The sequence below is a fragment of the Leuciscus leuciscus genome (genome assembly GCF_965113295.1).
Source record: "Leuciscus leuciscus genome assembly, chromosome: 25".
Lineage (NCBI taxonomy): Eukaryota > Metazoa > Chordata > Actinopteri > Cypriniformes > Leuciscidae > Leuciscus > Leuciscus leuciscus.
The window spans coordinates 20,020,840-20,035,299 of NC_138724.1; the positions used below are offsets into that span (position 1 = coordinate 20,020,840).

Below are 14,460 nucleotides of genomic sequence, written 5' to 3' on the forward strand. Positions count from 1 at the left end.
AGATATTAAACCATGAGCGGCGGCGAGTTTTGCGTCTCTGGATCTGAAAGATGACTGTCACCCTGCCATCTGATTATGAGACATGTGTGAGAACACTCAGAGCAGCCGCCACCTTTCAGGAGGATGAAAAACAACCAGGTGCTAAATTCATATTTGGTGTTACATTCCTCCATCCATGTTAGCCATCTGCTCAACATTGGCAAACAGAAAGCATATCATCTCCATTTAAATAATCTATAAGGAAGTTTGCTGAAATTATTCAAATATACAAGTTCCTTTTGCATTAAACAGCTTCATTAAACAGGTTTTTAAATAGGACTATAGTCAAGAGACCAAAACAAACCAAATATATAACAAAGACTTAATTTGCATTCTGTATTTCATTATTGTATTATGCCTCATAGTGGACTTATTTTAAGCATTCAAATAAACAAGGATTAATTAGAGTATGTTTAATCTAAATATAGTGAAGTCTAAACATCTTGCACCACCAAAAAGTGCCCATTTCTGCATTAATGGCTCAAGATTGTGTGAATTTGTGAAATATCTAATAACGATTTCATCATATGGTCCATTAATGGATGGTCAAAGAAAAAACAACCACAATACTTCGGCACAAAGCATATGCCAAAATGGGGCTCCACAGACGCAACTATTTCACACCCATTCCTTCAGTCCTGAAAGAAGCCCATCAGGGGTCTATCCCAGTCCATCTCTGTAGGACCTCCACCCTGCTGTCCCAATGACTAGACAACCCCCTGCTTTTCACCCATCCCATTACAACTTCCCCCTCTAGCCCTCAAGGTCATCCTTATTGACGACTTATTACAAAAGAGAGGCACATTAATGCCGTAGTCGTAGTTAATTGACTTTTCTGATGTAGATGGGTTGAATTATCCCACCATCTCCTATAGTTCTGATATGGTCTGTTTTTAACTAGTTAAAACTCCAACAGCATTTGTGACCTCATTAAGCATTATTTAATTAAGTCTGGTTCTGTTTTTATTCAACTAACATTTTTGCTACAATTTTGCAGGTTATTTTGTTATCCTTGCCATTGTTGTAGCGGACAGTAGTGGTGTTTCTTTCCTAATTTAATCAGTTTTGAATAAATCAGCTTGATTCAATGACTCACTCACAAAGAAATCACTTGCTTTGGTTCTGAATGGATCAGTGCTTTTGAACAAATAGGTTTATCAAATGATACAAAGACACTTGTTGAATGGGGGGGAAAACGATGTAACCTGCAGAAAGAGTCGCTAAAAAATCCCTACAAATAATACGCAGACTGATAATCTCTTTAGAACATGTAAACATAGACAAGGGGAATGATACAAACAGTAAAATGTCAGATTGTTTCATAAAATAAATCAATAAAAAGGAAGTTGAAATTGAGTAACATGAATTTTAGGCACAATATGTGTGTTATTTTGTTTGTTCCGCTATTGTTCTGCACATAGTTCTTGTTTGTTCCGCACAGTAGTGGTATTGTTTTCCTGAATGAATTGGTAACTTGAATGAATTAGCTGAGTTGATTCAATGACTCCCTCAAAAATACATCATGTGTAAATTAATCAATGTTTTTGAATAAATCACTCAATGACTCTCTAAAAAAGACAGTCACTCATCATTCAATATTGTAAAAAAAAAAAGCCAATGTACCATTATGACTGACCTTGTATGAGTACATCTAAATCCAATTATTCTACTTCGATGACCATGTAAAGCTGTTAAACCAGGTCACGTTCATATGACACGTGATGTAACTATCCAACAAATTACTGACACATACTTCACAGTAGGCTTATTATGTCAGTAATGCATAACTAGATACATTTACTTTAAAAAGTATTTTTCAGCTCAAAAGAATGATCTAGACAACATATTAATCCCAAACAAACTATTTTAACTGAATAATTAATTCAAGAGCCAAAACAAGAGCTTCACATTTCTATTTTTAACTTAAACATTTTCGGTAACACTTGACAATAAGGTTCCATTAGTTAATGCTTTAAGTTATATAAACTGGCAATAAGCAATACATTTGTTACGGTATCTGTTAATCTTTGGTAATGTTAGTTAATAAAAAATACAAGTGTACATTGTTAGTTCATGTTAGCTCAGGTCCATTGAATAAAATGCTGAAATTAACATTTACTAAGATGAATAAATGCTTTAGATGTAATTTACACTGTCAGTTTATGTAATGTAGTTAGCCAATGTTAACAAATGAAACCTTATTGTAAAGTCTTACCAGTTGTTCTTTAAAATAATGAATTTTCTTTCAATTATTATGGAACAAGTCCAAGTTATTTGCATTTACATTTATGCATTTGGCAGAAGCTTTTACATGGGAATCGAACCCATGACCTTGGCATTGCAAGCGCCAACGCTCTACTGTTTGAGCTACACTACATAGCTCTGTTTATTTGCTTTGGTGATTAGCATTAGGCTTCGCCATGGAACATTCCTTTTAAGCAATGCAAACTAAGGACAACATGAACGATTGTGTTACTCGAGTTAATTTCAGACCCTTGTTACCAAGGGGAGAATGTGACATAATGAAAAGTGACAATTCAAGGAGATGTGTCACTCAAAGGGCTTTAAAAGTGTTATCGTTCCAGTGGTATCATGGTTCAGAGACACAGGGGAAGCTGGGAGTTATAAGCGGAGCTACCGTATAGAATTTAGCAGCATGTTTGACGTGCCTTAAATTATGTGTCAAATGAAAGCCACATGTGTTTGCTTTAAACCTGGCGTGCCTTTACCATGACATGAATCACGCTAAGCAAAGGCACTGGGTCATTCAGCCAGAATAATGGCCCCATTTTTACATCTCCAAAACCATTTCATCATGTCTACTGATCACCGTAATGCACGTTTCTTGTAAACATGGTCTAACCACCTGATCTGAAATGGTTTGAGCACTGCATACCAGGTTAAGGATCTTTTGACACCACAATCCCAGACCTATTCAATACCGCAACCCCCTCTGCCCCCGCAGATAAGCTTTAATGGCTCTGAAGGGCATTATTACCATACAAAACAGGCTTTGTGAACATTGAGCCAATGTTAGTAACTTGATATACTGAGGAATCAAGCCCTTTCAGTTAAGCTTTTATCAAGTCTTAAGAGTCTTAGAAACACTCTTAACAACAGCGCGAGTGTCTGAACTTAAAGCCGAGGAGAACATTTCTCCAGAGTGACATCAGAACCACAAGCAACAGCGGACGTCCAACCAAAAACCTCAGATGATGTTCAACAGTGGTTTGGCTGAAAGTGAGATGAGACCGAGGCGACGCTGGAGCTCTAATCCCACAATTAACATTCCACGTAGACAAGCTATTTAGCAGTCGACTTAAAGTCTCGGACTTTGTCTGGGACTCCACCTTGATGAATCCTGGTCTTGATTGTAGGGACGGTCTTGGCGTAATTCTTCTCTTAAGTGAGATCACACGACAATGGCATGACCTGAAGGCATTAATCTTTTCCTAGCATCCGTTAGAGCGACCCCTGACCTCGGCACTCGGCCCGATCATATGATAAACTTTCCCTCAAAGACACAGAGCAGTTTGACAGTTTGTTCTCAAGTTGTTTTATGAAAAACATCTGGATTAAACATGAAAAATTACAGCAATGTAGTTATTTGTTAAAATGAGAAGGTAGGGGTGTAACGTTTCGAAATACTCAAGGTTCAGTTACTTAATTATAAGTAACTTTAGTAATATTAATACTTAATATGCAATTTATGTAATTAGGAGGGTGCACATACAACAGCCCACGTGCGAGTAACTTGAGCGCTTGAAAACAAAGTCCACTAGAAAGCAACTTTCAGCGCTCATGGCCAAAAGAGTATACTTTGAAAAGCTTGCGTGCTCAACTTTGCACGAGACGGAGCAGAATGAGGAAAATTAAGTATACTTGGGCCTTTATGTCAGAAATAGATTTACATATTAACAGTTGATTGGACAGCGCACCAATCGACAGAAACATTCATTTGCAGAACTCTGTTTTACGCGTCCTTATAGATGCCTCGTCAGATTTGAGATTAACCGCGGTGCAAGTGCATGCCGAACTTTGGGTGTAGAACAGTTTGGTTCGATTTTTTACCGAAACCTGTTACACCCTGACCCCTAATAGAATCTAAGTTAATTAATTACTGAAAAATGTACTTGTTTGACAATACAGAAATTATTGTGATGGTATAGCTATTTGCTGGTGATATGAAATTAAGTATCAATGTGAAAATAACAATGATTCACTTCCGTGATTCCGTTCAAATAGTCCTTTTCAAATAATCAATTCTGAAATCTGATTCAATGTTGGTCAACTCAAAAATATTCAGTCCCCAGGAAGCATTTCCCTATGCCCTACATAAATGTATGCATATAAAATTAAAAATAAGTACAATTGTTTTTGTTAATTTAATGAAAACAGTGCAGAAAACACACCTGATTATTTTAAAATAGATGTTTACTGTACTTTTACTTTCTAAATGAAACGCTTTGAATCCACTGAAATAATGGTTCTTCTGAAAAAAATTAAATCAATTCATTTTAGAACAAATCAATAGGCATATTTAATAAGAGAGATATAATCAATATATCATCAAAGGGTTGATAATATTGGGATATCATTTTACTGCTACTTTGCCCGGCTTGCAGTGCATTGCAAAAGCGAGAAGTTGTCTTCTCTGGACTGTAAGATCCCACACTTTCTCACCCAATGGTATCAGGTTCAGGTGCAGACACACAATCTGTAGAGGCTGTTCACACTCAGGCTTTATGCAGCTCCCGGGAGAGGAGCGCTCAGCTATCTGATACAGAAAGACACTTATCAGGTCAAAAGAGAGAGGAATGTGGGCTGCCGATGACCTGAGAGACACAAAAATGCAAGCGCTGATCCTCTCTAATGGAGTGCTATGAAATTACCGGAAAATTCTGGAAAGGAAGGACTTCAAATTTGCTAGCTGAAGACTAGTCAGATTAGCTAAATTGTGTGTTGGTCTTTAAATTAAATTAAGAAATGGAATATCATTACAATATTTCACAACTATGTTATTTATTCACTGTACTTGTTAAATAAATAGTACTAATGTGCATATTATTTTAAAATATAAATGAAGGGGAAAAATGTATGTGAGGTTGATTGCAGGTGTCATCAACATTCATGACCTTAGCAAATACCAAACATTGGAATTCTTCTATAAGTATAGCTAAAGCAGGACTTCATCGCATTCGCCATTGTACTTTCAAAGCAGCCAGATTACACACATTTCTCTCACAGCATGCACAATTTGCTCTAAGGCAATATGAATAACGAAAGCGTTTTGGACATACAAAAATTCAGAACAGTACACAATTCTTTCCGCTACCTTTAAACTAATTCTCACCCTTATACTCCCATTATAGTCTCCAGTCTTTGCCCCGACCTGTGTGTGATGGAAAACCCCCTGCAAGGGGCAGAAATCCTCTTCTTAGACACCAAAATCCTGTCATCTCAGGCCCCAAACAACACTAAACATGGCCCCCAGCACAGCAGCCCAACACTGATACGAAACAAAGAACAGATTCATATCAGTTCCACCTCAGGACTTTATTCTCTCTATACCCTCCTCTTGTCCAGCCCACCCACCTACCCCCTCATTCATCTAATTTCCCAGCCAAAAAACCCTGCAATAATGGCCCAGATCAGGTTAAACTGCCAATAAGGACAGACCTTTCTCACACCTCTACCTCCCAACCCTGAGGTCAAAATCTTCTACAACCCTCCCCAACATTACCTCAACACCAAAACATACCCTTATGCTAATCCGTACCCTAACGCAGTTTGAATGTTAACTGCTTTTGTATGTACAGTGAAAGTCAATTGAGTCCAAAACAAATTTGGACCCCATTTACATTCAATGTACAGACAAACACACACTGAGACATTTTTCACAGAAGAAAATCATACAGGTTTGGAACGACATTATACTATCTTTAAGCTAAGATGTATGAATCAATGTAGCTACAACGAACAGCTACAGTTATTGTGGTATGGTATATGAAACAAATGTAAAATGTCATCAGTATTGTCGATCAAGCGAACCTTAAAGCAAATCTGTGACTGGGATTGTGTTGTACATCTTTGGCTGAGTGCCAACACTCCTCCCTATTGATCACTCCTTATTGCAATGACTACGTTTATTGACATCTATCTTTGGTTCATTAAATAGTGATTATGTTAGCAGAAGGAATGATGAAATTTTCTAGGAAGACAACACGCACTCCCAGTTCCTGAGAAAACAGCCCTCAGGACTGTTTATGACTATGAATCATTCGATCTGTTGGGTATTAAGTACGAGTAAAAGAAGTAAGGGATAAATACAGTCAGTGAATGTTGGTCAGTCATTCTCAAAAGAACAGTATCACCTTTTATCACCCTGAAGGGGATTATCTTGCATCATCCAGGTTATTATATGGCTGCTTACTAACTAAAACTAACTAACTAAATAAATATTTGAGTTAAAATGATTTTATTACTTGGAAAGAAAGATACAGAGTAGGAATGGGAATAGTAAAGAAATTAACAAGTCTGGTTCCCTTTCTTTAAAAGATTCATTAACAATTATTTTAGTACATTTAAAGGGTTAGTTCACCCAAAAATGAAAATTCTGTCAGTAATTACTCACCCTCATGTTGTTCCAACCCCGTAAGACATTCGTTCATCTTCGGAACACAAATTAGGATATTTTTGATGAAATCTGACAGCTGGATCACTTCTCCATAGGCTTCTAAGGGACTGAAACTTGCTGGCCCAGAAAAGTTATTAAAGAGATCGTTAATATAGTCCAAGTGACTCCAGTGGCTCAATCTTAAGTATATCAAGCGACGAGAATACTTTTTGTGCGCAAAAAATAAAAAAATAACGACTTTATTCCACTATTCATTTCATTCTCTCTGGGCCTCGAGTTGGTTCACGTTGTGTTTTTGCGCAGCTCGTCTGTGTTACACGTCACCACGTAGGCTCACTATTGGCCGACGCTGGTCATGTGTGTAATGCCTGTCACGTACAACACTGTTTTTTTCGCACAAAAAGTATTCTCTGCGCTTGATATACTTAAGATTGAGCCACTGGAGTCACTTGGACTATATTAACGATCTCTTTAATAACTTTTCTGGGCCAGCAAGTTTCAGTCCCTTAGAAGCCTATGGAGAAGTGATCCAGCTGTCAGATTTCATCAAAAATATCTTAATTTGTGTTCCGAAGATGAACGAATGTCTTACGGGGTTGGAACAACATGAGGGTGAGTCATTACTGACAGAATTTTCATTTTTGGGTGAACTAACCCATTAAGGGATACATATCAGTAACTACACTAATTCAATTCTCTTAGTTGTAAGCTGTATGTGTTTCATTGATAAAAAGAACTGACTCATTAGATTAATTAGTTCGGATATCCGACTACACAAATCATGTTGTATGTATTTAATTCCGTAAAAAGAACCGAGTCGTTTGTTCAGGAATCAGACTACACTGGATAAAAAGAACAGACACATAAGAGTCATTTGTTTGGGATTCATCCTTCAGGCTACAATGATTGCGCTGAACCGGCTCACTATAATCATTTGTTCAAGAATTACACTGGTTGCGCTTGTTTGTCACTGGTCATTTGTCCGTCAGTCTGACTACAGAATGATTGGCCAATCAAAATGAAATATTCCAGAGAGCCACGTTACCATGGTCAATAGTCAGTACCTCTATAATTTGAAGTTCCATGTGAGTCATGTAAGGATAATAGACATTCACCAAATGAGTCACAGTAAAAGAGGTACTATTGAGTAGAATAAAACATACTCTAACCCTAACCCTTTCAAGATGCTGTAGACAGTAGCCTAACCAAAGTTTGTTGCTCCTCCTATTTCAAAAAGAATTTGTATAATCAGAAAATCCCAAAAGTTTCAACAGGGAATGGAACAAATGGTGCCACAGTAGCAGGCGCAGCCTTGCAGCCATTCCCAAGTGGAAAATTCCGTCATGCAGGAGATTTGGAAACACAGGGAAATTACAATCATTCAGGAGCTCTTTCTATGTTTACGTACCCATCCATAACCAGGGATTGACTTTTTACTGCCTGCACCTCTTAAAACTCACCTGGTCTATTCTTGTAGACGATAATGTCATTGTTTTGGAAACAGCTGAACTTACAGTGCAAAGTTCTTTTCATGTAGAGTTTCCAGATGAAAAGGCACTGGAATATAACTTTGGGTGTGGATGTGTACATTCAAAAAGAACCACATAAGGCTCTCAAACATTCACTGAATCAACAAAACGCAGAGACGCTCCACCAAAAAAACATTTATGACGCAACAATAGCCAAGCTGAAATGAGCATCAAAGCGCATGGCCAAACTGACTTAAATCACAGTTTATCCTTTCAAAGAGTTCAGTGCATCTCAAATATCAAAGGTCTTCTTCTATCCTTTTCACTACATGAAAGAGGCCTTCTCCCCCAACCCATATTTCTCACTGTCGCCCAGACATTGACTTACTTGAAGGGACAGTAAATCATAAACATTCATTTCATCCCCTTGCTTTTTTCGTAACTTGGGGTTTCCTGGCAAATACAGAATCTGTTTATTCAACCGAAGCATCCGTGTTTATATACGAGGCTGTTCTCCCACACTTCAGTCAATGTGGCTTTTCTCTACCAACATCTGGCATTATCACTCTGGGAAAATGCTTCAAGACAAGTCTCATTTATCCTGTCCTCAGGGCCCCATGTACACCATTGTGATTTTGACCTGATACTCTGCATGAAAGTATTTCTTGCTATTAGAAAAAAAGCTTAGCTTTGGAGCCTCCACTGCAGACATTACATTTGTGGTTGCTTTTCCATAATGAGGTCTCCATGAAAACACTCTGAGAGGGTTCTAAATTGAATTATACACAAAATGGACGTTTAAGATGCAGAATGTCTAGCAGCCAATGTTGCTGATGAGCGGCAGAGGCACATTAAACAGTTCTAACATACAGACAAATCCTTAAATGCAGCTTTTAAAAGCCCTAGGAAAGCATTCAGGATGATAGGTTTGCAAACCTCGACTAATTTTTCTTCATAACCAAAGACATAAACAGTTGAGACAATGGAAAGACCTAGATTGCATTGCCTTAATAAATGAGGATTTTTGGCAGAGTCAAAACAAAAGCCACAAATAACAGAGTTTATATATAAATTCACACACTTTTGCTGAAAAACAATGTCAAGCATTACTATCATCTTTAAGGCAATTTGTTCAAGGACATACAAAAAAGTAGTCATACTTTCTTGTCAGTTGTTGCGACTACACCAAACAGCATCTTTTTAAAGGATGCCAAAAATATCCCATCTACAAGGCTGAAACTCCCCAGTTCTTTGTAATGAAAGTTCTTTGAGACCACGTACGCAGAGGCACAAAAAAAAAAGAAAAAAAAGCTGGTAAAGCGGCAGTGAAACAGTGTTACCACATACTCTGTGGGTATACTCAGTGGTTTTGTATCACTTTTGTCATCTTATTCTACAAGTGTGAGGGTGCCAGGACTGAAAAAAGCTAAATATGAATGAATCTGAATGATTGGCCAAGATGGGTCATATGGGTTTGTCGGCAATCTTAGGATGATGGGCAAATAAAACCATTTGAACCGCACTGCCTCAGGCATGCAATACAAAGTGTTTTCATCACAAAATCTGCATTCACCACCATTGTCTTGTAGTCCTAAGAATACACCACATCAATGAGTATATATTTCATTTTCCAACTCAAACAGACATCACTTGCTCAGTCTGGTCTTAGTTGGCACCTCCAATTATTTACTGAAATCCAGTCCAGCAAACATTAAAGGAATGAACAACTTGAAAGGAATAGACCAAGCCAAGAGGATGGAAGGTGACTTTCCAAAGCTGGTTGGCAGCCATCCGAATCTTTCGAACTTGGCCCTTTGGTGTAGACGTGGAGACATCATTCACCTTAAGCCAGCTGGCAATAGCTCAGTATTACAGGTTAGCGGTGTAAACACTGACCTTGAGGCAAAGGGAGGCTTTTTGTGTCTTTTAACGACAATTTGAGTACCACCAACTAGTTGAATTACTATAGGTGAGTTACAGCAACTTAAATTCCAGATGTCAACCGTTTCTTGTCTAATGAGACAATAATGGGTAACTGGAACAGGGTAACTAATACTGGCTAAGTATAATGAGGATAAACAAATAATCTTGTTTCTGAAGCAGTCTTTTTGGCCAGCCATGAGTTAAAAAAATTATAATAAAAAAAAAATATATATATATATATAAAAAAAATTAACTCATGGCTGGCCAAATAGAATACATATTCATTCTCTCTCTCTCTCTCGCAGCCATTATATTAATAACTATGATAACCCTTTGGTGCCGTTTTGATAATTTTTGAGCAAAAATAAAATAAATACTGTGTGAACACACACACAAAAAAAAATCATGGATATGATTCGAAAAGGTTAAATGGTCCTGAAAAAAAATAGTTACACTTTCATCGAATTTCAGACGAATTTCATCTATTGGAAACGTTTGGTACTGCTCCCAAAGAAAATCTTACTGAAATCTCATCTTTTGAGATATCAACCTCAAATTGCACATAGCTTGTTTAGATTTATGGCTTTGATTTTCGGAAAGGAAAATATCGTCAATTTCGTTTTGGAAAATAAAACAACAATACAAAGTAAAATTGATAACTTTTTTTAAGTTCACTTCTTTAAACTTTTTTCACTTGAGAAATAATCTGCCAAGTGTCGTCTTAAAAAAAGCATTTGCATCAAAGCATTCAAGATTTATGATAGTTTAAGTTGGGAATTTCATTTTCAGGTCCATGCTCAAAAAGTTAATAAATGCATTATAACTACTACATTGCCTACATATAGGCTAATTTAGTATCATAAAATCACCTAAAAATTCAAAATATTAAATAAAAAAATATTATCTAAACAAAAATATAGTAGAATAATTTCATTGAAAAAAAAAAAGTATTTCATTCAAATTAGTTTTCAGTCATTACCTGCATAAATAATAATATTAATAATAATATAAAATGATAATAATTATTATTATTATTACTATTATGCAAAGTTTTTTTTTATTATGCAAAACATTACTAAAATAAATCAGATGATCACCATTACATTTTCAACCAAAACGTGTTGACTATAAATCTACTATAACATGCCTAGTGGTAAAGGTGCTTAGACAGTCTGGATGGCTGAAAGAGGAGCATGTGTAATTAAGAAAGCAAAACACCTTGCCTAGCTTAAGAGGCTCTGCAGGTTGCGTGATCTTGTGTAGTATTAGGCGCGCTGAGTACAGCTGGTCTAGCAAGGGAATTTCGGGTGAAGAACATTTCTCAAGGAAGTAGCAGATGTGGTGTGGAGTGCTGGATCTCAAGCCCTAAAGCATCTTCATGCTTAGCTAAACTTAATGTGGGGGAAAACTCTTTCTTAAATGTATTATGTTTGTCTGTCTGGTATAAAAGAAACAGTGGAGACACACACCACCCTCCCACTGAGAAATGTGCTTTTAGACGTACCATTTTCTGTTTATTAAATTTCAGGCGAACAATGTCAAGAGAGACTGCTATAAATAAATTCTTGTCTAGACTCCCCATAAATATTGTCTAGCTGTCAGCAGTGACTCATAATAACTGTGCTGGTGGATGGAAATGAGACCAAATTTGCAGCCTCAGTTCATTCGGTTAAAAAAATGAACAACTGAATCTGAAAATATAACATAATCGACTTTTAAATTACATGTTTGTTTAGTTTATTACATGCTTTAAAACGTTACAAAGTCTATTTCAATTGCAATAAAGGGTTGGTAGGCTAATCTGGATCATTTTGAGTCGGATTGACGGTTTTTGGTTCGGTGAGTCGGCGAGTTGTAAACGAGGATGGCTGCGACTCGAATGTGGTTGAAAGAGACAGTTCATGGTTCAAAGAGTCGGTAAGTTATTATTCAGAAAAAAAGTAGACTCCACACAGGAGATTCGTTTATGAAGCGGGACTCCGAACGCGCATAAGATGCAGAATATGCCAAATGACGCCAAAAATGCTGTCTATGCAGGCAGCCTGCTATGTTTTGAGACACAGCAAAAACATGAGGTAGACTAAACAAAGTCTCAAAATACTAAGTATTTGCCTCCCCCACAGACATGTGTCAAAACAGCGGGGGTCTCACCAAATGCTTCATTTGGGGGGAAAAGATAATCGACTCTAATCGTTTAACAGTCGTTTAATCGTTTAACACCATGATGGCACTTGGGACCCCATACAAATATATTGGAAAGGCAGAGTACAAGAAGTTTGAGAGTTTAAAGAGTCAGGGTTTATACGTTAAACTTCTAAAGAAGAAACCCACTGTTTATGTCGTGGGCAGTACTGGAAAAAAAATGAAGTAAATATCAACCTCGTGCAAACAACGCTAGTCTTACGTCTCACGTGTTTGTATAACGGTACAAACATGTTTGCTGTTCTCCTCTAGTGATTTTATGCGGCGCGAGCTTATCATGCAGGAAGCGGAAGTCATTTTAATTCAATGAACAAGTTTCTTGCGTTTATCACTCATTTAGAAACCTCTCTCAGCTCGACCACATCAATGACACAAAGTAAAGCTTTATATATAGCATATAATCACTTATACAGAACAGAACATGCTGGTCTTACCTTCCAGACGCGGCTCTCGTGTGTCCGCTCGCATTCACGGACGCTCCGCTGTTTCCCAACTTTGTGGGAAGGACTCAGTGACGTGCTGAAATTATCCGGGGAAAGGCTTGAATCAATGCACGGACCCGGGAGGTGTAGAGGATGGGTTAAATCCTCCTATTGAGTTTAGGTCAACCACCAAAGAAGAGAAAAAAAGTGCATGGAATTTCCGTTTCTTCCTTTTTAGAGTCTGATCCGTTATTTTCTTTAGGTTTTAAGGACCGTTTTATTTTTTAAAGGAAAAGTTCTTGATTTTATTATTTAGCTTAATATAGATGGAAGTGCCTGAATTTGCATCTGAAAAACAAGTTTTTAATGTGACCTTTTAAAACAAAACGACGTCTCTATTATAAATGAATTTAGTCAAATTTATATTACAGCTGATATCTATCTATCCATCCATCCATCCATCCATCCGGCATACTTGGTCACCATCAAAATGAAAAGAAAAAAAATGGAATATTGCAGTCTATAATTATAGGCTAAATGATTTATCTGTGCATATCATTATTTAATAAAAATGTATTTGCTCTTGTAATCTTCAATCAAAATAATTTAAATCAAAATGTTTACTGGTGGAACAACCTGTCATTCACATGAGATCACAGCAAGAGCAAACCACAATCATCCAATCAATTCCAGATGGACAAAATCAAGTCCTGTCCTACATTTTTTTTCTTGTTCGAGAAGCCGTTTCACATACGTCACAATAGGAAAGAAAGAATATCACAACTTTCATGCCAACTTTAACAGAACAGTTCGTGCCACTATCTGATCCCATGAGGAATGTCTGGGCCTGGCTTATGGTGTTCAAATGATACATTGCAGAAAACTGTTATTCAATTGAGCGTCAGCTTCTTTTTAAATCTTAATCACCAGGAGAATCAACTTTCTACACTTTTATGTATCGACGACACATGTAAACAGTGTGCACTGCGCAGATGATGACTCTAAGTAAAATGAACACATCACACACTCATCACACAAACAGGATAGATAGGCCAGTTCATCAGGGGAGGTCGTTCAATGTTTGACCCTGGCTGAATAAACAGTGCTCTGTCAGGCACAGTTGTTGGATGATAAGGGCTCAGATGGCTAAAGAGCTGGCCGTTAAAACAGCAAGCCGAGAGGGGGGAGGTGGTTGTGCTGGAGGGGCCGCTGCTGAGCACGCACCTCTGTCCCCTACCCAAAACAGGGGTAACCAGAGACCAGATTCTGACACTAACTGATACTAAGAATGTGAGACGTTTGGTGACACATTTCCTTAGCACAAGCTCTCTGAGTTGAGCACCAATGACAGCGAGACTGCTGGGCCATTAGACTGATTGAGTTCACTTTGGCAGGGACAGCAGAACAGTCTAGAACTTTTGTTGGCCTTCCGTGACCTGTTTGATTCATACATCAAATTAAAAGATAACATATTTGTACTGTTTTTGCCAAGAATGAAAGAAACCCTGTTGACCAAAAACACACAATGATCCTAAAATTAATAATTGAATACACACACACACACATACACATAGTATATATGTGATATATAGACTTTTGTAGTATACAAAAGTATATACCGGTATATTAAGTGATAATTCACCCAAAAAATTAAATTCTGTCATCATTTACTCACCCTCATGTTGTTCCAAACCTGCATGAGTTTCTTTCTTCTGTTGGACACAATAGAAGATATTTTAATGAATGTTGGTATCCAGACAGTTGATGG

The 14,460-nt window shown here is 37.4% G+C and overlaps 1 protein-coding gene across 2 annotated transcripts in view; it reads right to left on the bottom strand.

Moving 5' to 3' along the window:
* LOC309490287 (solute carrier family 45 member 3) overlaps nt 1-12,911 on the bottom strand; it is a 30,774-nt gene extending 17,863 nt beyond the window's left edge. For both annotated transcript variants that reach the window (XR_014202660.1, XM_082159372.1), the window contains exon 1: nt 12,705-12,911. The gene's annotated coding sequence lies outside the window, so the exon portion shown is untranslated. The remainder of the gene's footprint in view (nt 1-12,704) is intronic.
* Between the last annotated feature and the right edge of the window lie 1,549 nt (nt 12,912-14,460).